This window comes from Amborella trichopoda, chromosome 13, assembly GCF_054954075.1.
Source record: "Amborella trichopoda isolate Santa Cruz 75 chromosome 13, AtrichopodaSantaCruz75HAP2 v2.0, whole genome shotgun sequence".
In the NCBI taxonomy this organism is placed as follows: domain Eukaryota; kingdom Viridiplantae; phylum Streptophyta; class Magnoliopsida; order Amborellales; family Amborellaceae; genus Amborella; species Amborella trichopoda.
In genome coordinates, this window is record NC_142348.1 from 40578852 (window position 1) to 40601463 (window position 22612).

A 22612-nucleotide genomic window follows, 5' to 3' on the forward strand; every position below is an offset into this window, starting at 1 on the left:
ACTTTAATCTATCTCATTCCTCGTCATTTTTAGACAACTGAAAATATGCAGCTAACGGTGTAGAAATAGGTTTACAATCAATCATATTGAAGCACGCAAGAACTCTAGAAATATATTCATATTGACTTAAGCAAGGCTTGCTTTACTTTTTATCTCTATGGATGTGCATGTCCAAAATCTTCTTGGATGGTCCATGATTCTTGATGGCAAAATGCTTGGACATATCAAGCTTCAGATGTTTGATTTTATTAAGATCATTGTTAGCAACAAGTATATCATCAGCATAAAGCAACAAAACAGTAAAATAATCCTTAAAATATACATAATGACCAAATTCACATTTAGAATAGCCTTGACTTAAGATAAAACTGTCAAAATTTCTTATACTATCGCCTAGTTGCTGGCTTCAAACCATACAACCCATTTTTCAACTTGCAAACCAAGTTAGGATTGGTTTATCCCCAAAACCTTCAGACTAACACATACAAATTTTTTATTCAAGATCACCATACAAGAAGGCAATTTCTAGATCAAGTTGTTCTAGTTCCATATTCAAGTTATCAACCAAAGATAAAACAACTCTAATAGAGTTACGCTTACCAACATGAGCAAAAATTTCATTAAAATCAACACCTAGTTTTCTTCCATAGCGTTTCACTACAAATCAAACCTTATATCGCATAAGACTATTTTCCTCCCATTTAATTGCATGTACCCACCTATTCTTAAATATTTTCTTCCCGTGTGAAAGTTCCACCAACTCCCATGTATTAATCTTATGCATAGCATAATTCTCCTCATCATTGCCTTATGTCACTTTACAACATTATGGCAATAATTAGCCTTCTAAAAAGATTCTGGTTCACCATTATCAGTATACAAAAGTATAATATAAGGAAGAAGAGTATTTTTGTGTGGGCTTGTGAGGACATGTGGATTTTCTCACGTCTTGTATAGGCATAACTAGTAGGCCTTCTTCATCTTTAATCAATCAATGTCTTCCTCATAACTAACATCACCTCCATTAACACTATCTTGAGCTCAAGCTTGAGTCCCTTACACTTGCCGAGGTGAAATAATGGGATTTTGGACTTGCATATTTATAACAACTCTTTCTTGCTTCTTTCCAGCAAACAGGACATTCTAATTGAAGAGAACATCCATACTTCTTATGGTCTTCTTTACGATATGATTACAAATCCTATAACCTCTATCATCATCACCATACTCAAGAAAAGCACATCCGATTGACTTGGCATCAAGCATGGTTCTAGTTTCATTTGGCACTTGAACGTAAGCTTCACACCCAAATGTTCTCAAGTGTTCATATGACACACTTTTACATTTCCAAATAATATCTCACCATTCAAGGGTGTACTAGGAGATCTATTGATCAAAATTGCTTGTCAATACCTATGAAACCATGCTTCTTACTCTTTCAATGATAGTCATATTCATCCTCTTAATAACACCATTTTGTTGTGGTGTTTCAGGAGTAGTCCTTACCATGCGAATGATATTCTCTCTACAAAAAACATCGAAAGCATTCGAACAATATTCATCGCCATTATCAGTTTGCACGCATTTAATAAATCTCTCTGTTTTTTTTTTCAACATTGCTTTTAAAAACTTTGAAAACTTCAAAAACTTGATATTTGGATGCCAAAAGATATAATCAACACTTTATAGAATAATCATCTAAAAAGTTAACGGAATAAGAAGCTCCACCAAAAGATTTAACATTAACAGTGCCACAATCATCAGAGCACATATCTGTTAATGGCGGCAAGAAAGAACCGATCAAAGATGATTTTAAAACCTGCCTTCTTGTGCTACATATCTCACTCGAAACCTTTAAAACAACAATCTCAATTCCAAGATCAACAAGAATATCAGACTGAGCACCAACATTGTTGTGAACACTATCCTATGAATTTTCTCTTACCACCTGAGCATAAGATCTTTGATCTATATTTTCCTTCCATCCACCATCAGCAACCACACCCACAACCACCCCTTCTCTCACACTCATATCTTCCCTTCCAACACCCAGCCTCCCTCTCTCCCACAGAACCTCTCTCCAACTAGAGTGCACCATTCCTTACATCTCTCTCTCTCCTTAATGTTCTTGGTGATTACATGTAGTGTTGATGTGCTTCATGGATGATTACATGTTATCTACAAGGTAAACTGGATGGGTCGGGTCAAGGCCACGCTCGACCTAGATCCGAAACAACAAATCATAGGCCCATCTAGACCTTTTTATCGGGTTGGTCAAGTTTGGGTCAAGATATTAAAAATCTAAAAATATTTAATATTTTACAATGGAAATATATGCATAATATAATGGGATTGTATATTATTACTTTTTAGTACAAAGAGGTCACAACCATCTTTAACCCTTGGATGTGATAGAATAAGTGTATCAAAATATTCGAAAAATATTATTTTGGACATCGTGCCTAATCAATGACAAATCCTCAACTGCCCGATTTCACATTTACTAGTTAATAATAATCGCAACCTCCCTGTATAAAAATTAAATGGCCTCATTGTATGTATTTCCTTATAAAATGTAAGAAACTGGTTTCATAGGGCGGCAATCATATCAAAAGAGTAAAGCCTGACATCATAACTCATCAAAAATTGCAATTCAAGCATTAAAAAACTTTTGAATCAATTTCTTGGCTTCAATATTATAGTTGTGAAAATAAAAAAATAAAAATGCAAGCTCTAAAAATAATGTATATTGTGAGAAATTATCTAGACTTTATAATTTGCCATAGAAATAAGTGTTCATAGATTCGTTAGATTTGTACTATTTTTTTGGTTTGAATTTTATTGTCGGTATTGGAAATTGATTTTAAAGCCATTATGGAAATTTTTGTTGCCGATAATATTTTCCAAATGAAGATTTGAGGTGATAAACCTCATCCTAAACTTATGCACTATATATAGAAAATATATGTATTGGGTCATGCCCAACTAGATTCTGATTAGGACACTTGCCCCAACTTGACTCTTTTGTCGGTAGTTTTGAACTAGGACTTGATTGTTGGGTCCCAAAGCCGGACCTATTGTCGTACTAGAGAGAAGTTGACCCATCAGGTCCGCGGGTCGACCCAACCTGATTGATAGCCCTAATGACGCTACATAAAGAATGAGCCGATGCCTCTCAAACTCCAAAAAATTGAAATCTTTAATTATGGCAAGGGAATTCCAAAGAACCTAAACCATGAACCATACTAGCCAGTGATCCTACGACATCCTAATTGTAGTTTAGACCCATAGGAGATCTCTAAAGCCTCTTAAAATCTAATTTTAGAAGATTATAACCTGAAATACCTAGGTCTTGAATTCAAGAGGGGAGAATATGTGAAAATAACTAATCCAGTAAATGGAAAATATCTATCAAAGAAAATCATTAGACAAGGAAAGTCACGTACCATGGCCAATTCCAGAGCTTCGGAGGTTTAACGAGGCAGATCGCATCCCTAGACCATTGATGGTCCATATTTGATCCAGAGTGTTGATGGTGTGATTTAGGCATTTTTTTTTCTATAAATAGACCCTTTTGGGACTAGTTCTAGATGTGGAAACCCTAGAACCTTGTGCCCTTACTAGGGGGCAATGGGTCGGTTACGGGTCAGGTCCGGCTGGATTCGGACTTGGATCGAAATATTGTAAATGTTACCAGCCAGGTTCGACTGGATCCGGACTTGACTATAAACTTCTTTTTTTCTACCAATAATATTGTAAATTTACGAATAATGTGACAATATGAGCATTTAGTGCGTGCCAAAAGTCCACGTGATTGCCATCATATATCGTATGACTACGGGTATGGGTCTGCTGCGAGTTAAATCCGGCTGGACCTAGACCTGAATAGCATTCGGGTCCAAAATTTGGACCCATGCCTGGATCCAAGGTCGAGTCTACATGTCGGGTCCCTGGTCTAGTAGGATCCATTGCGACCCCTACTCCAGACTCTAGCCTCCAAAACCCTAAAAACCTTAGGGTTTCCCTCCGAAACTCTGTAATTTCCAGCAATCCAAAACCTTGCACTTTCAGTGAATTCAAACTTCTTAAACCTTTGAGAGAATTATTAGGCCATTCAGGCCATACAATTAACTTTATTGTTGATGGGCTTCATTAAGGATGCATGATGGTCAACTTTTCTTCTATGAAATCTTATTGGTTCATATTAGTCATAAATAGGGGTGAGGTTTGTATAAGGCGCTTTCTTTATAATGTAAAACTAAGGCACACCTCTAAAATTTGTTTTTTAGATATAGTTTTGGTGTTGGAAATTTTATGATGGCTTGAAAATCTATCTTTATCTCCAGTTATGAAATTTAAAGTTTTAAAAATGACAGATTTAGCAAATCGATGAGCACTTAAAAATATTAAAAATAGACCGTCCAAATAACTTCTTACAACATACTTTATTTTGAAGACTTGAAATTATTTTCTTTTGTTTTTTCATATATACACATATCAAAGTTGAGATGATCAATTGGAGGTTCTCCAATGCCGTAACAACTTCTTGAGAATTTTTGACGGGTGCACCTTACTTCAATGAAGTAAGGTATAAAAGTGGCAACCTTCTATAAACGTTTTCCCTCGATGAGGCTTGTGAAGACCAAGACTACACAATTTACAACTTTGTCGAGGTTCAAAATTTAAGGTTGGTACTCTCACAAGAGCATACTGTCTACTTACTGCCTTGGGTGGAACCCAACATAACACTATTTTTAGGGCTCAAACATTTGGGATTTAACCGTTCAATCTATAGACTAACCTCAAGGGAAAAAAATATCAATTGGACATTATATGTGCCTAAGAAGAATAATGTCTTATTATTGAAAAGAAATTATCCATTTTCAGATGGTGGAATCTAAAAGATTTTATACTTCTTATGGATGGAGGGGATTACCTCTAATATATATCAATTTTGACCGCCTTACTTCTTTAGAAGGCCTCAAACCCCACTAAAACAAAGAAGGGTTTTGTTAGGTTACACCACGTAGTGTATACTCTTAAAGTCTTCAATATTTTTGGACACTAAAATACTCTTATGCTATAGTTTAGTAACACTTTGTCTTAGGGTATTTTAAGTAATTAGTCACGGATAAGTAGAAATTTATAATAGAAACAAAAGCATTTATTAAAAATAGTGGCAAAGACATCACCGACATGGTGTGTGACAACACCCACAAGATGCATTAATTGTTTAATAACTACTAATAGAATGTCACTTTTTTCTTCTATAAATATCTATTCTATCCTTCTAAATGACCAAAAATGCCCCTAATTGAAATTTTTTGCATTATAATTCAAGGGTATTTAAGTATCCAAAAATATTGAGAACTTTAAAGGTACACACCACATGTGGTGTAGCCTAACAAAACCCATAATATATAACTTTACAATAGTTGTGTAGCTATAATAAGTAGTAATACAGGTGAAATCCCAACCGTTTTATCTTCATCGAGTGGTTCAAAATACATATCATTATTTTTATTTTAATTTGTTTTCTATAAATCTGATTATTATGAAATTTTGGGTATATATACATAATACTATTGAGCACCATATAAAAATATAAAAGAATATATTTATTTTCAATAATTTAAAATAACCAAATTACCCCTGTCATTTTTCATTGTGGTCATTTTATATTTTGGGAAATATTTTTATATATTTTTAAATTGCGCGCCCTAATTTTTAGTACACACGTGTAAAATTTCATTATGATCCTATTTTTAAAAAATATATTAAAATTCATATAGTGATATGCATTCTAAACTACATGATGAAGATCTGACAGTTGGGATTCCACCTATATTACTATTCATTATAACTGCTCAGCTATTAAAGTGGCATATATACAAAAGTTAAAGTTATAAGGGGCTATGATGAGTGTATATATAAAAAGATGATTATATTTTAATAGTCAATTAACTATTAAGCAATGGCAAATTTGAAATTTTTTCAAAAATACAATAGCATTTTGGAAATTAGTGTTCTGAAATTTTATTTATAGAGTGTCATTGTCTTTTAGTAAAAATTTCAATTTTACTTTTTATGGAGATGACAAAAGTACTCATTGTCACGTAGTAATATTTACAAAATTTCCTTTGAAGAATCACAAAAAGTACCTTTTAAAAAAAAAAAAAAAAAAGATTACAAATTAATAAATCCACCCTTCACAACTCTCTCTATCTTTAACCTTTATAATTTGAAGGGTTGTGAAGTTTAGATTATCCTATATATATATATATATATATATATATATATATATATATATATATATATATATATATATATATATATATATATATATATATATATATATAAAGAATTACATATGAACTTCAAAAATCCATCAAAAAATGTTGTTTTAATGTTGAAAAAACCTCTAATTGACATCTCAACATTGAGATGTATTAATATAGAAGAAAAAAAAAAAAAATTGAGTCCCAAAAATAATACATATTGCAATACATTATCTAGACTATCCATTTTCATATGTTTATAGATCTACTTGATTTTAACTATTTTTGGAGTTTAAAATTTTATAATTAGATATAAAAATAGATTTTGAGATAATAAAAAGAATTTTTTTGCCAACATTACATGTTATGAGAAAATTTGAATGTGTGCCTTAATTGGATTGTTTAAGGTTGCAACCGTATAGAAACGACACCCATATATATATATATATATATATATATATATATATATATATATATATATATATCTGTTGGAAAAAGTTTATATAAGGTTGCAACCTTAAAATGTAGAATTACATATGTACTTCAAAAATCTATCGGAAAGGTTGTTTTAATGTTTAAAAACTCTCTATCTCAACATTGAGATGTGAGAATATGGAAAAATAAAATAAAAAAGTTTTTGAGTCTCAAAAATAGTACATCTTGCAACACATTATCTAGACCGTCCATTTTCCAGATTTTCATATATTTATAAATCTACTTGATTTTAACCATTTTTGGAGTTTAAAATTTTCTAATTAGATGTAAAAATAGATTGTAAGATAATCCTAAGAATTGTTTACAATAAAATTACTGATAAAAATTGGAAGTGCGCCTTAATTGGATTGGTATAAGGTTGCAACCTTGTAGAAACCACACCCATATATATATATATATATATATATATATATATATATATATATATATATATATATATATATATATATATATATATATATATATATATATATATATATATATATATAGAAAAGATGATGTGCGCTCAGGTGCGTATTGCTACAGTAAACACCAACGGCCCAGATTGAAACTGGACCAATCTGACGATCACCGATGTTCGATAGTGTTTGAATTTCAATTTTTTTTCTACAAATTCAAATCACTTGAAACATTAGACGTATGTTCTTTAAAAATAGACGAATCTACGAAAAATATCAAAAAACAATTTCACATGAAATAAATTGATAAAAATACCCCTAAAAGGTTTAGAAAGGTATTTCGGTCAATTTGTTTTTCACAAAAAAATTTCTATTTTTATTAATTGCACCTTAATGAGAAGGAAACACACCTAAAATTTCAAGTGATTTGGATTTGTAGAAAAAAAAATTAAAATTCAAACACTATAAGGCATCCATGAGCGTCAGATCGGCCACATAATGACCCAGATTCAATCTGAGCCATTCGTGAATGGACATACGGCAGCGACTCACACACACATATATATATATATATAGTTGGACTAACAATTGTATAAAAGAATTGTTCAAATGCCTTATCTGATGCCACGAGAAATAAGTAACGCTCTCTTCCACAATATGATATGCGTAGTAGTAGTACAAGTGCAGGCTACGACAATTGCAAGAAGGCCCATTTTGCCAGCTACACGTGCAAAGAATGGCATGCTTCTTCACACAAGACACAAAAATAAGAACTTTAGAAAAAATAAAATTACGATAAGAATAGAAGGGGGCCTTCATTGACTGGAACCAAGCTAAATTTCGACACTAAACTAACATGAAAAATTAGATAGAAAATTGTTCTTCTATATTATACACATCAACTCCTTGTGCTTATTCACCTGCCCTCTTTTTTCATTTTCTTTTTCCACCTAATTATTTTAGAGGTTGGGGCCTGCTGCCAAGATCTCCTCAGTGAGGCTGTTATCTTCTCCAATCTTGTAGTTAGTGAAGACCTCAAAGTTCTTTTTGAACAAACCAGCCAGCTTCAACAATGTGTCATTGTAACCATTTTTGTCAGACCACTGTAATAGCACACCAAAATTTTTTATAATAGTTAGAAGATGAAAAAGAAAATTTTAAGCAGTTTGTTGGGGAGATATTTACTTGGGATGTTTGGATTTGTTTTTAAAGATACAACAATTTCTCAAGATGACATTGAGAAAATATTGGCAATATTGTGATAATTTCACAAGAAATAGAGATATTCATTACAATGCCCAAGTTTCAAGTATACTGGATATATTCCAATAGTAACCTCGCAAAGACATTAATTGGTGGGCCCAAGTTAAGAATGTGAGGCACACTAGATGTGGCTGCAAATTAAACAAAAATATGCATAAATGTTGGAAAGATTTGGGTTATAGAGACCAATGCTCAAGAGTAGTATGAATCAGAGCTGAAACCAAATCTCAGCCTAAATTCACCAAAATTTGAAACCATGATTCAATTAAATCAAAAGAAGTCGAACATTTTAAAAGGCGAGAAGGAAATCAAAAGAAGTTGAACATTTGAAATGGGGAGAAGGAAATGTGGGTTGTACTTACAGTGTTCATAGGTTGAAGAATCTCGGAGGGAACACCTTCAATATCAGTGGGGATCTCAAGGCCAAAGACATCAATTTTGATATAGTTTGCATTGAGAAGAATGCCTGAATGTATGGCATCGATAATTTTCCTGGTATAGCTCAGCTTGATTCTATTTCCGGAGCCGTTGCTGCAAAAAAGCAACACAATAATATAAATAACTACAATGTCCCAAAGACACTAAATTTTCTTTCAAGAATTATGAGGAAATAGCCTAATAGGAAGAAAATTCATATTCTAGAAACTCTTATTAGGCACATTCCTTCTAAATATAACAAGGAAAGCACACAATAAGACCTTTACCTCTAGTACAAGCAGTGGGCAGAGTGTAGAGTGCTTGGTCTCAATTCTCAGGCTAAAAGTGAATTCTTAGTTTGGACCATTAAATAGAAGTGCTCTGGAAGCCTATATGAAAATTGACATACTGAACAGAAACACTGAATCTAATTGTTTTGCATCAGTTTGCTCAGAGAGGTTCCATGTTCCATTTTTGGATGACAGGATCATGTTGAGGTCTAAGACTCTAAACCCAAAACCCAAATATTGGGTAAAAACGCTTTCTCCATAGATAGGCAAACATGGTTAAATGCTTAGTTGATATGCCCCTTGAGATGCACACAACTCTTATAGCGGAAAAAAGAGATAACTGAGAGGGTATAATAAGATAAGATTAATTCCCTACACTAAACTTTATCAGCATTGATTCTAATTGGACCTTAGATCCCAATTTGAAACTCAGTTAACTTCATATTGAGAATTACAAAGGAGTATAAACCATTAGACTTCTCAAGTCATTCAACAAAAATGGAAGCTGCTCAAATATGAATACCTTCCTCCTGACCAGCCAGTGTTGACAAGCCAGCCAGTGGCTCCATGCTTCTGCATCTTCTCAACAAGCATGGCGGCATACTTAATGGGGTGAATCATAATGAAGGCAGCCCCAAAGCAAGCAGAGAATGTAGCTGTTGGCTCCTTTATTCCATCCTCTATTCCAGCTACCTATTTCGCTCGATCATATTGTACCAATATACAAAACCAGTTAACTTTCTTTTCTATTTGAGTTGGACAGGTAGCAAATTAGTATGAAAATTCTACCAGGTCATCAACTCATGGGAAAATAAAAGAGAGTGGGCAGAAAATAATGATCATAAACCAAAAATAGCACAAACTAATGCAGTGGAAGCATCAACTTCTCTGCAGAAGTATCAATTTCCCAACTAATATAAAGATGGAATAAAGTGTTCAACTTAAACCAGAGCCGTGTAGCCACTGATGAAATGGTACATGGTTTGTGCAAGGCTGAGTTTGCTAATAGGTGGTAAAATCCAAAGGCATCCCATGCCAAAAGGATAACATTCTTTGGGTGGGGTCCCACACAAGGTATCTATGCATTGGAGATGTACTCTATCGGGTAAGAAGCTCGGGTATTTTCTACGAAAACCAAACCATAAGTCTTACTCTTTTCTCTTTTAAAAGTGAACATAATGAGTCATACAAAGGTGAAGTTTTAGAAATTCCCTTTGGTAAAAAATCAATAAATATAGAAATTGTAAGATGCTTTTGAATTTACATGTAACTGATTTGTCAGAATAATCAACCTCTCGAGTGTGCTCATCGAACACAATGTTCTCCAGCACTGCAAAAAAAGCCAAAGATATTTGCTTCCTCAAAAAACAAAAACTTTTTAAAAAATAGAATTTTTTTAATGGACATAAGGATTATCCTCGAGCAGGTCAACTTCGTTACTGAAGAAGAATGAACATGAATAAAATTCAAACCATCATTTGTGGGTGGAAGCATGTGTGTGTGTGTGTGAGTGTGAGAGAGAGAGAGATGGTGCAAGCATGTGTATCTGTGAAACTACGTGATGCGTAGAGAGAGGTATACCGGTTCCAAATTTGATGGCGTTCCAAATATCGGGCTCCTTTTCCCTTGAAAGATCAATACAATTCTCATAACCACCACCTTTTATGTGCGATACACCATTGTCACTCCAACAGTGTTCATCATCTCCAATCAAAAAGCGGTTATGGTCGGTAGACAGAGTGGTCTTAGCAGTCCCTATACATAATAAAGAATATAATCGTGTAAAAAAGGAGATCAAACTTTTGAGTGCCTACATTTTTTTGGAACATAGCAGGTTGGATCCAAGAATAGTAACATAAACACTAACCTGACAAACCAAAAAAGAGAGCAACATCCCCTCCTTTCCCCATATTGCAGCCAGAATGAAGAGAGAGAATTCCTCTCTTAGGCATGAGGTAGTGCATAACACTGAACAAACCCTTCTTCGTCTCGCTAGCATATTGAGTACCTAGGATCACCATTTCTTTCCTTGCTAAGTTGAGGTCAATGCTAGTTGAAGAAGTCATGTAATGGGTGTATCGGTTGCATGGGAACTGCCCCGCATTGTATATAGTAAAGTCTGGTGTCCCAAAGTTCTCTAACTCTTCAGCGGTAGGTCGAATGCACCTGCTACCCACATATAGTGTTAGACTACATTTCCTATGCTTATTTCTTGTTTAGAACATTTGAAATGATAAGTCAAAGGTCAACTTATAGACTTCTCTTCAGGACATGAAGTGGTTTTGATCCAATTTTGTGCATTAGTGATGGTACAATTGAACCCACTCTAATTCCAAATTTGGATGTCGTAAAACTATTATCCAGTGTAATGTAGAAAATGGTCATGGCTTTCCGATGCAATGATGGAAGGCAATGGAAAGAGAGTGATACCCATCAGAACATGATATGACCACAAAGGCAGGTATCATTCTCTCTCCATATAACCATCCACTTCTACAATGGATGCTGTTGGCCCTCATGGACTACAGATTTCCATAGCCTTCTGGATCACAGTAAACTTTCCTGTTTTCACAAAATCATAACCATTTTGGATAGGAAAAGGGCTAGAAAATATCAAAGAAAACTCAATGTCTATCTCCATACATGTTGTGCATGAATAAAGCATGGTATGCTCTAGCTGAGACAATCCTGACTTTGATCTGATGCTCGGGGTCCCAGTTGAGGAATTGGTCATTCACAAACACTTGACAACCATGATAACAAATCAAAGATGCTAGTAGGAGACAGAAGCGCAATATGATAATAGGCAAAAAAAGAATGGACCAAAGTAAAAATCTGTTGTTGCCATTGAGTTGTATAGTGTTTATTCATAAGACTGGATACCTAGCACTACTTGCGGATGCAAAGATTCCAATGTTACCTTGTCGCTTATAGTAGACAGGGATAACCAATTTTTAAGGTTTCAAAAACAGCCAGGCGGCCCCGAGCCGGCCTGCCTAGCGCCAGCGCCTAGGCGAGCGCTTAGGCTGGCACCCAGAAACTCGGGCGCCCTGTAGTTTTTTCGCTTTGGGGGTATTTTTATATATTGAGGGTTTTTTCTTTTTTATTGGGAGTTAAAAATAAACCCCATAACGTTTTTATATAAACTTGGGTCAAAATGACTCATTTTGCCCTTTTGGGAAGTTTAAAAACACGAAAAAGGCCTTACAACCCTGGGCACGCCTGGGTGCCCGACCAGGTACATTCGCCCATGTGGGGCCGCCTGGGTCTAGGTGTGCGGAGTTTTGGTCTAGGCCGCCTAGGCAGGCACGAGGCGGACCGTTTTTTAAAACATTGCCAATTTTCAGATGTTTCCATCATGTATCCTTCAACTGTCGGACTCAATGGAAATTAAAGGCCCTTTATAACAAGGTAGAGCTTAACTGTTTAAAATTTAGGATATATGGATTGGATTTCAGTTTGGGGAGAGGTGCAACAAATGTTTTAAAACTCAGCAAGTCAGACCCCGTCACCTGAGCTATTTGCACCTCACAGGGTGCATGAGCCCATTAAAAAACCTTAAGAACAAGCCGAATTCCACCAGCTTCTGACGTCTCTGTTATTTTCTAATACACTAGGCCCAGTCTTGATGAGGAAGAGGAGAGAGAGAGATTCAAGGAGAGAGAATATAAATCTACAATCTTGAGAGAGAGAGTTCATATCCTGCGCCTGAGAGAATTCTTGAAACTCAGGACCTAGAGAGAGAAAGCGCCATGACTATGGCTCAGCAGTGTCCCAGCCATCGCTACCCCATGAATCCTTCTTTATCTCCCTTCACCGGAAGAAGATCCAAATCCTTCTTTCCCTCTCTATTCAGAAAACTCCATCTTCCACGCTTCCTTTCCTTTGGTTCACGCAAGAAACACCGTTGCTTCTCTTTTGGTTCAGGCAACAAAAACCACCGCAGCTTCCTTTCTGGTTCAGGCAACAACTTCCCCTGCGATCTTTCCGGCGAAACTAACTTTTCTGTGGAGGACTGCACTAAAGATTTCGGCTTCAGCAATCTTTCCGGCCAAATTCCGTTTTCTATTGAGGAATCTGGCCAAGATTCTCGCTCCAGCCATCATTCGGGCAAAACCCACTATTCCAGTGAAGAATCTGCCAAAGATTTTTGCTCCAGCGATCATTCTAGTCAAACTCATCTAGTTCAAGAATCAAGCCAAGATTCCTGCTCCAGCAATCTTTCTGGCCAAACACATTTTTCTATGGATCAATCTGTCCAAGATTACTGCTCCGGCAATATTTTCGGCAACATCCACTTTTCTGTTGATGATTCTGACCATGATTCTTGCAATGACTACTATTGGGTTTCATCGCCTAATACGGTATTTGGTGTCTTGCTGGTTCAAAGAAACGAACATCATTTGGAAGGTGAGCAAGAAGCCACGTCAAAGCTGATGAATCTAAGGGCGATGCATCCCGAGGTTAATGGCGCTGATCATTTCGAGAGCGAACAACCACATTCCACACAGAAGATGATGGATCTAACAACAATAAGACCACTTGAGCCACTGCACGTCGATTCTGTCGAGTCATACAACAATATTTTTCTTAGCTGAATGGAATCATCACCTAGTCCGAGCTTTCAGACACTACCTCGTAGTTTGTTGTTGTTTTTTTTTATCTTTTTTCTCCTTGTCTTGGACGATTTCTTGTTCTTTTTTCTTTTTTAGGGATATTTTTAGGTCATTTTTTCTTACAAATTATTGGAGTGTTTGTTTTCCTTTTTGTTTATTTATTTTCTTTTTTTAGCCGTGAAGTTGGGTTTGAACCCTCCGATCTCAAGGTTGCCTTATTTGAGAAAAATGAAGAAGCAATAATTTCTAAAGAAATATATAAAGAAAAATAAACCATAGAGAGAGAGAGAGTGGGAAAATAGGAAGAGAAAGGGTTTAAGAAAAGTCAGGCAGAGAGAGATTTAGGAGAAAATCACGTGAAGAGAGAGAAAGCATGATGTTTAGAAAGAATATGTCTTCATTTTATTTGTTTGAAAAAAAAAATAGGTTAAAAGGGAATTAAGTTAGCTTAGGGGTTGGAAGATATAAGACTTAGAATTTCTATGACCCAAGATTTGTTTTGAAACCTTGTCTTTAGTGAGATATAAAACTTAAAAATAAAGGATATGGAGATATTTTCCCTTGATTTTTGACCATCATGGACACTTCCAATGCCCGGATGCTTTTCGAAGGAGTGTTTGAGGTGAGGCATTTATTTTCCTATTTACTAGGATTTACGGTAACTATTATTTTTCTTAATTAAAAATCCATCTTGATTAAATTTAGAGGTGCACCTTAATTGGATTGTTTTGAGGTGCACCTTAATTGGATTGTTATATCAAAATTATAGTTATGATTAAATTTAGAGGTGCACCTTAATTGGATTGTTTGAGGTTGCAACCGTATGCAAACCACACCCTTCTTAAAATTTTAAGTATAATAAAATAAACATTAACTAATTTGTTAGCATTAAAGTTTTAGATTTGTTTTTCAATATAACTATTAAATTTTTGGGATAAGATGCATGTACGGGATGAGTGAGAATCTTTGGGACAAAAATTAACTACAGTAGAATCCTGGTCCAACTCAAAGTGATTTACTGATATAATTTATAGATTTCTTTTTAGGGTGTCATTTGCACAAGTTGTCAAGCTTAAACAATCCAAGTTAAGTAAATTATACCTAAAGGCCGTGGTTCGTATAAGGTGTTCAACCTTAAACAATCATAGTAAGGTGCACTAAAAAATCTCGTTATAAGATGTATTTTAGGTGTCGAAACTTCAATGATCGCCCCAAAATGTATTTTTCACCCTTATTATGAAATTGAATGAACCAAACATATTGTAGAACTAGCAAATCTATCAACACTTAAATATCTTGATAATGGACTGTCTAAATAATGTATTGCAAGATATACTATTATTAAACTTTAAATTGAAATTTCTTTCAGATTCATACATATCGATCTGGAGATGATTAATTGTAGGGTTTTCTAATGAAAAATCAATATTTTCCGGTGAGTTTGGAGTGCACTATACTTGTACGGTATAATGTTGACACCTTATAGAAACTTTTTGCCATATTTGAAACATGTGGTTTTTTATGCCGGAGGACTTTGTGATGATCCAAAACAATGTTTTTGTCTCAAATCATGAAATCTACTCCATTGAAAGTGATGCAGATCACATAGATCTATAAACGCTTACAAATATTTGAAAATTGACGGGCTAGATATTGTGCCATAAGATGCACAATTTTCAAGACTTGAAATCATTTTTTTAAATATATATTCGTACATCTCGAAGTCCAGAGGATTAATTGGATGGTTTAACTCTATCTGATCAATCTGTTTTGGTAGGTTTTTGAGGTGCTCCTTACTTCTACAATTCAAGGTTGATACTTTGTGTGTGGCTTGTAGAGAACTCAACAGCATCTTGGATTATTTTTTATACACTTTATTTATTTATTTTAATATGGTTGAGGTTTACTTCTTAGGAAACAGTTGGGCTAGGAGTTGGTAGAGATTTTGGAGGTACTTAGTTGATTTAGAATCATAGATATTTCAAGTGCATTTTCTCTATTTAATTGCAGTGACATCTAAGGTTTTAGGGTTCTCTTTTGTTTATAATATGATTTATTAAAAAGAAAAAGGGAAAGAAGAATAATTGATTTTTGGATCTTGTAAAAGGATCAGGCTCCTCAAAGGCCATGAAGGCAAGGGAAAAGAGGAAAAATAGGATGAATGGGCTCTTAGCCCCTCTGAGAAATCCCCTAACTTAGAAGGTCCAAACTCTTACAAAAATAATCTCATATGTTCTTCTTAAAAAACCCTTATTTTTTATTTTCTAGTTTGTTTTATTTTCTCTCCCCCCTCTTTCCTTTCATTAATTCAAGGATTGAAAGTTAGGGGAATGAAGGTATTCAAGGTCGGAGGTCTTCTAGTTTATCCTGAAATATTCTCATTAGTGACCAAGTAAGGAATCTTTTGTGTTAATGCCCAAGCTTTTGTGCCATTTTCTTGAAGGTCCATTTTGCTTGTGTTAATATTTTACTATGATCTTCCATTTGATTCTGTCAAATTTGAGGGATAAACCACTATCTATGTGCTTTCTTTTTATTGCAGGTGGGGTGTCGAAAATGTTTGAAAGGAGACGCCCCTTGTTTTCTACGAAAGTGGAATTCCAATAGATCATCCACTTGGAATTCTAGATGGACTCAAGAATCATTTAAACATGCATTACTTGGCTCAAGCATCCATTTGCTTGATTTGACGCATTTAAGTGAATTCAAAGGCTATCTGGCTGGGAAAAAGGGATGTAGTTTCAGTATGGGGCCAGGACTGCATGCATTGGTGCCTGCCTGGTGTGCCCGATACTTGGGTTAACATATTGTCAACTCTAATTCAGGAGAAATTGGTCAAGAAAACAGGACCAGCGATATAGAGGATGATGAACAATGATTCGAATCCATCAAAATGTAAAAATATAAATCTTCCTAGAAACCAAGAGGAAACCTTGTGGACAGTCTAGAGAAGATTTTGCTAGGCTGTATTTCTATTTAGATTATGTAACTGCAGCTTATCAAAGAGGAGTGAAGCTATTTTGTCACACTTGATAGTTAGCAAACACAGATACACTGGGTTGTTGAGGTCTTTACACAAATTTGAACTCACTATTTTGCAATCCTTCACACGCTTCGGTGACCTGATTTTTGCCTTTCAAAAGAGAAATCCACCAATTCTTGGGACTAGAGTTGAATTGTTGTGATGACTTTTATAGGATTGGAGCTGATTCAGTTGTAGTGAGTCAGTTTTGGAGCCAGTTTGGTTTGGAGTTGATTTTTGTGGGTGTGAAAACTGTCAATTAGTTTATCAGCTTTACCAGTTAAACCATGCATTACTCAAATGTAGTTTTTGGCTGAAATGAAAATGTAAGACGGATCGCGATCATTCAATTGAATATTTATTTGCTCAAATGATTAAGAATTTGAGTGATTATTTGCTGGGCACTTTGGTTGAGTGCATACACAATTGAGCACTTGCACCTTGGGGACAATGAGAAACCGATATGCTTCTTTGCCTGGACATTGTGGACTCATTAGATCAGGAGAAGGTTCCTAACCTGTTAGATATGCCATGTGATCTGAATGAGAATTATTGAAATTATTAGATTGAGCTGTGGTATTACATCTACTTTATAGAAGTGAATATTAGCAAATTATACAAAAATAGTAAATTTTGGCACCTGAAATTTTCGAAGGCATTAGTTACCCGAGTACTATTAATGGGAAAAAGAATGGCAGGTTTGGGGTCGAAATCTATCCCTTTTTTTTGTTTTTTGACGTCCCTTTCTATAAAGGTAGAAATATGCTTTCTTTTTCATTGTTGTCTCTCAGGGCGGATTTGGTTTTCATAAATATATTTCTTAAGAATTATTTTGACATGAAAAAATTCTTTATGTGGTTTGGTTTGGGAGTATTTTCACACCAATTGGTCCAATGCATCTTTTCACACAAATTTGCAGCTAAAAGTTCTGTGGTTTGGTCTGGGAGAATCTTCACACCAATTGCTCCTAGTACATCTTTTCACACCAATTGGCAGCTGAAAGATTTAGAGGGAGCAGAAGTCTGCGAACATTTTTTCATCTCTCTCAAAGAAAGAGGCAAAACGACTCCCTTTTTCTACCATGAGCATGGCCATTGCCATTGCCATCCTCAGCACCACTCCGCGATTTCCTCTTGGGCTTAGGCACTTCTAACAGGAAACAATATTTCTCATTGAAGGTCGTCATTTGGACACCAATCATAAACAAAAGAGCCACTCTCAAAACAAGCATTATCTCCTACGGCATAGGTTCACGTTATACCCCTAAATTCTTGCCCAAGACCCCTGAAACCCCACTTCACTATTCATGTTGCTACTTACCCAACCTAAAAAGAGAGACATGACTATGAGATAGAGAGCAGAAGCATGGTTAGATATGGACCCATGCTTTCTCTCCTTTTTGCCTCCTGCCCAGTGTTCTCATTCTTTCTGGTCACCACGTTTTGGTTTTCATTCCCATTGACACCTTCCCACTAACATTTTCAAAAAACTGATTCCTAAACTATTTGAAAAAATAGGTAGGAGCATGTCTTCTCAACTAAATTACCCCCAAAAAAAGGGCGGGGATGGGGAGTTTTGAAAATATCAAATTATACCCAGAGTAAAATGCTAAGAGTTTTACTTTTAGAATATCTTGATAAATTTTTCTTATTATTCATTTATACTTTTAAATTATTGAAAGTGGAAAATAGAAAATATAGCAGTATATTCAAGACATTGGTACGTGGCTTGTAAGTTTTTGTTTTTGTGAAATGCTACTCTAGTAAAGCACATTAAACTTCATATAGAAGAAAATCCTCTTTAACAAAGGCAGTTACCTTGTATTTTATTGAATTTGTTATGTACTTTTTCTTTTTGTACAACTTTGGAAAATTTTAGTGCCTCTTCCCTATTTTTAAAAGGAGAAAGTTTGTTAAAGTTGCAACTTTACTTGTAGAAGTAAGGTTGCAATAATTGTAAGAAATACAATTTCTCCCAGTCCAGAGATGTGCACGGTGATGAAGGGTGAATCAGAGGACTAGCACCGTTTGGAGCATCGTCGTGGGTACGTAAGAACTTAGCGCCGTCTATGACCCAGCACCGTCTGTGAATTAATGAGATAGAGAGAGAAAGAAGACCCAAAGTCGTCTATAAAGTGAAAAAGAAGGGAGTGAGAGAGAGATGGTCGACGCCTCACGTGAAAAGTTAGCATCGCACGTGAAGATAGAGGTATGCATCACCGGCTGCGAAGAGAAAGACGGAAGAGTAACGGTGAGAGTGAAAATTGAAGCATCGCTGTGAGTGTAGACCCGTTTAGAGCATCGCCGCGGGCGTGGATGGCTATCACCGCGTGTGAAGGCAGCAAAGAAGCAACCCCGTGCATGAGCTGAGTAGCGTCGTAAGAGGAGAGGGAAGATGTGATCACTGTCAATGCCTCGTCTGTCAGAGCCGTACGTGTCAATGCCGCACTTGTTAGTGTCGTGCATGCCAGCCACATGGATCCCACCTACCCTGGGTACCTAAGGGCCTCTCCCTTTCCATCTCACTGTCAGTTTTGCCCTCATACTTTCTCTCTCTAGAGCCCAAGGTTAGAGTTCTTGCTGCTGCTGTTGGAACGCCATTGCTTGGAGCTTGAAGTGGCCTACGAGTGGGAGATTTTGAGATGTTGTGAGCATAAGGTAAATAGGTTTAGCATCTATGCACCAACAAATGTTGTAGGAATCAATATTAAGTATTGGAAGTGGGTAAATTGGTAGGATGAAAGATATGGGTGAGAATGGGTGAAATGAGCTTGAAATCTCAGAGCTGTACTTCTGCATGCCATGATTGTTTGAGTAATGTAAATGATCTATTTAGTGGTGGAATTTGTGAAATAAATTACTTGTAATACTAGTTTAATATGAACATGACTTTGTATCAAGATTTGTATGAGTTGGTGAAACATTAAGTATTCTTTAAAGCATGTTAAGCTTGAGAATGAGATTTTCCATAACTGTGATTGATCTTGCATCGAATATTTCAGTAGCCAAACGACGTCCAAATGGGCCCAAACTGGTTTTGAATGAAGGGTATGGTTGTCTACTTCCACTTTTCTGTTTAAATCATCTTGAAACCTTGCATGGATTAGAAATTATGTTTCAAAATGTTTGGGTATGTCACTGTTAAGAGGTTGCAGAAAATGTATGGATTGTCACTCTCTTTATACAAAACCTTTGACCTATTGAACGACATCTGAATGCTCTCAAATCATAGCCATTTGATTCATGCATTTATCTACTATGATGTTCATGTTCAAAACTTGTCCCAATTCTTCATAAAAGATGAGCTATGTTGTGTCTATATGTCACTGTTAGGAGATTTCACTGAATTTCACAACTATTATTTCTGTTGACACAGGTTTTGACCAACCAAACGGAGTCCGAAGGCTCCCAAACTACTGTCATTCGAAAGATCTGTGTGTGTACCAAAAGTTATGTGTTAAATTCTTTTTGAAATTCCATGTAGGCTGAGAGTTTTGTCCTGAAATGTGAGGGAATATACAGTTCACAGTTGAAGGAAATTCCAGCAACGGTTACTCACATTGTGCCAAGCTTTTGACCTATCAAATATTGTCCAAATATCTTCAAACCACCACCATTTTAAAGATTCATGTTTGTACTTTAAGTTGCATGTTTATATCATTTTGAAATTCTCCCTAAATTAAGAGTTATGCCCCCGAGAAAAGGGGTACGTCATTGCCACTCGTAATTAAAATTTTTAGCTTTGTGCTTACCTTGATAAATAAATTGTTTTATGCTAAAACCCTGCCCAATTATGTTCAAATCACTTTTATACGAATGATGAGTAAGTCTATTTTGAAATTGTACTTTCCACGGTTTGATAATGATGCCTTTTTGCCATGAAAATACCATGGTGATGAATGTAGTGAAATTGTACACTCTTTTAAATGAATTGTTCACTGATCGACCTGAGCGACAAGTGTTACAAGTGATAATCATAAATGTTATATGATAATTTCATATGAGGAATGCTACATGTTAAGGGTCACAATGTTATGTGAACAATATTATGTGACCATGTAATAAGTGATGACCAATGAGTACAAATGCCATGTGATAGCTCGACGATAAGTGTTACGTGATAAATGTTGTAGTGCTAATGTGACAAGTGTCATAAATGTTAATTGAAAAGTGTAAGTGCCAGTTGATAGTCCTATTATGATGGATGTTTCATTCTAATTGTCATCATGCTTCATGACAATTGTATGTTTATGAGCAAAACTCAAATCTTGATGTTTAACTGCTCTATTGAAATACTGTGGTAATGACCACTACACCATGGGCCACCCATAGGTAGTGGGTATTGTTCTGTTATGATATTGTAATACTGAGCGCTACGCAATGGGTCACCCATTGGTAGTACGACTGAAATGATGATGTTATGAGCAATCTTTGGCGTGCTTTGGGCATATCGCATGACCAAACATTGATGTTATGGGTGCCTGCTTTTAGAGTATCGTAGAGTCTGCCTGTGTGATTGATGCAAGTGAGATGTATGCTTTGTGCGTATTGCATGACCATGCTTGATGTGAGTAGGTGCCTGCTTTGAGAGTATTGCAGGGCTTGCCTGTGTGATTGATGCCAGTGAGGGGTACGATTTGGGCGTATTGCATGACTTGACCATCTGTTTACTGTGAAATGAAAATGTGCTCTATGATAAATAAAGAGTATACTCATTTACGACAAGAACGTATAATATGAACCGTGTTTGGTTATAGATGAATGAATGATAATGGGAAGTGCATGATTGTTATATATCACGATGGTATTCATTAAGGAAAGGTTTTCTGGACAGTTACTCCATATGATATATGTTATTTGCGTTGTGAATGTGAAGGATAATTATTGTATCGATCGAATGAGAATTTTGATACTTGAAATGATGCCTGTAATTGATACACTGATGAGATTCTTGATTTATCTGATATTTATATTGTGATAGACTTATTAATGATGCTTTGTACTTAGATCTATTTTCTGGGCATTATAGCTCATTCCACTATTTTTTCCCTCCTTGTAGATTGATAGCGGCAGGTTCAAGGGCCTGAAGTTCGTGTTTTACGGTTGGGAGTTGAAGCCATATTCTTAGAGAAGGTGCATAGGTCTTTTTTGTTTTTGGGCAGTTTAGCCTTGAGTTTTTGTTCGTCGTGGATATGTGTAATTTTGGGCCCAGATGTCCCAACTGAAGTGTAATATTTTGGAATAAATTTTATATAGTAGATTTTTGGTGTATGGGATTCTCCATGTTCTTCTTCTTGTTGAATGGCTGTTTTAGTTCTTTTATCTCGTTTGCTCCATTTACCACAATATTAAAGCATTGAGTTCACTCTGACCTGAGTGACGTATTCTACATCGAGATCACGGAACCGCACCCAGTCATCCTCCGTAAAATACGAAATGGGGATCAAAGGCGGGGTCGCGACAGTTATGGTATCAGAGCAGCCAGGATAGGCTCATTGACTTAGAGAGTTTTAGAAGTGTCCTAAGAATAGTTTTAGGACAGATTAATTACTGGGTGCTCCTGTGATAAGATGGAGATGTCAAGGGCTCGTGCCGACCATGCAAGCTCTAGCAATGAGAACACCGAGGCCCTTGGTGAATTTTGGAAAACTCTGGGAGCGATGACCCAAATGATGAAAGTGTCAATGCTAGCCCTATCCACCCCTACCCTTGAACAGAATGATAGTAACCTGATAGAGAGGTTTAAGAGACTCGCACCCCCAACTTTTTTAGGGCAGGAAAGTGTAGAGAAAGCAGAAAGATGTCTAATGTAAGTTGAAAAGATCTTTAGAGTC

At 35.7% G+C, this 22612-nt stretch overlaps 1 pseudogene across 1 annotated transcript; it reads right to left on the minus strand.

The window, feature by feature from the left end:
- Positions 1-8128: 8128 nt before the first annotated feature.
- LOC18440162 (phosphoenolpyruvate carboxykinase (ATP) 1-like) lies at positions 8129-12393 on the minus strand (annotated as a pseudogene). The gene is made up of 8 exons (XR_016048183.1): positions 12384-12393; positions 11785-11884; positions 10723-11307; positions 10406-10471; positions 10089-10266; positions 9665-9834; positions 8797-8965; positions 8129-8274 (listed from the first exon to the last, which is right to left on the minus strand). The product of XR_016048183.1 is annotated as a phosphoenolpyruvate carboxykinase (ATP) 1-like (transcript).
- Between the last annotated feature and the right edge of the window lie 10219 nt (positions 12394-22612).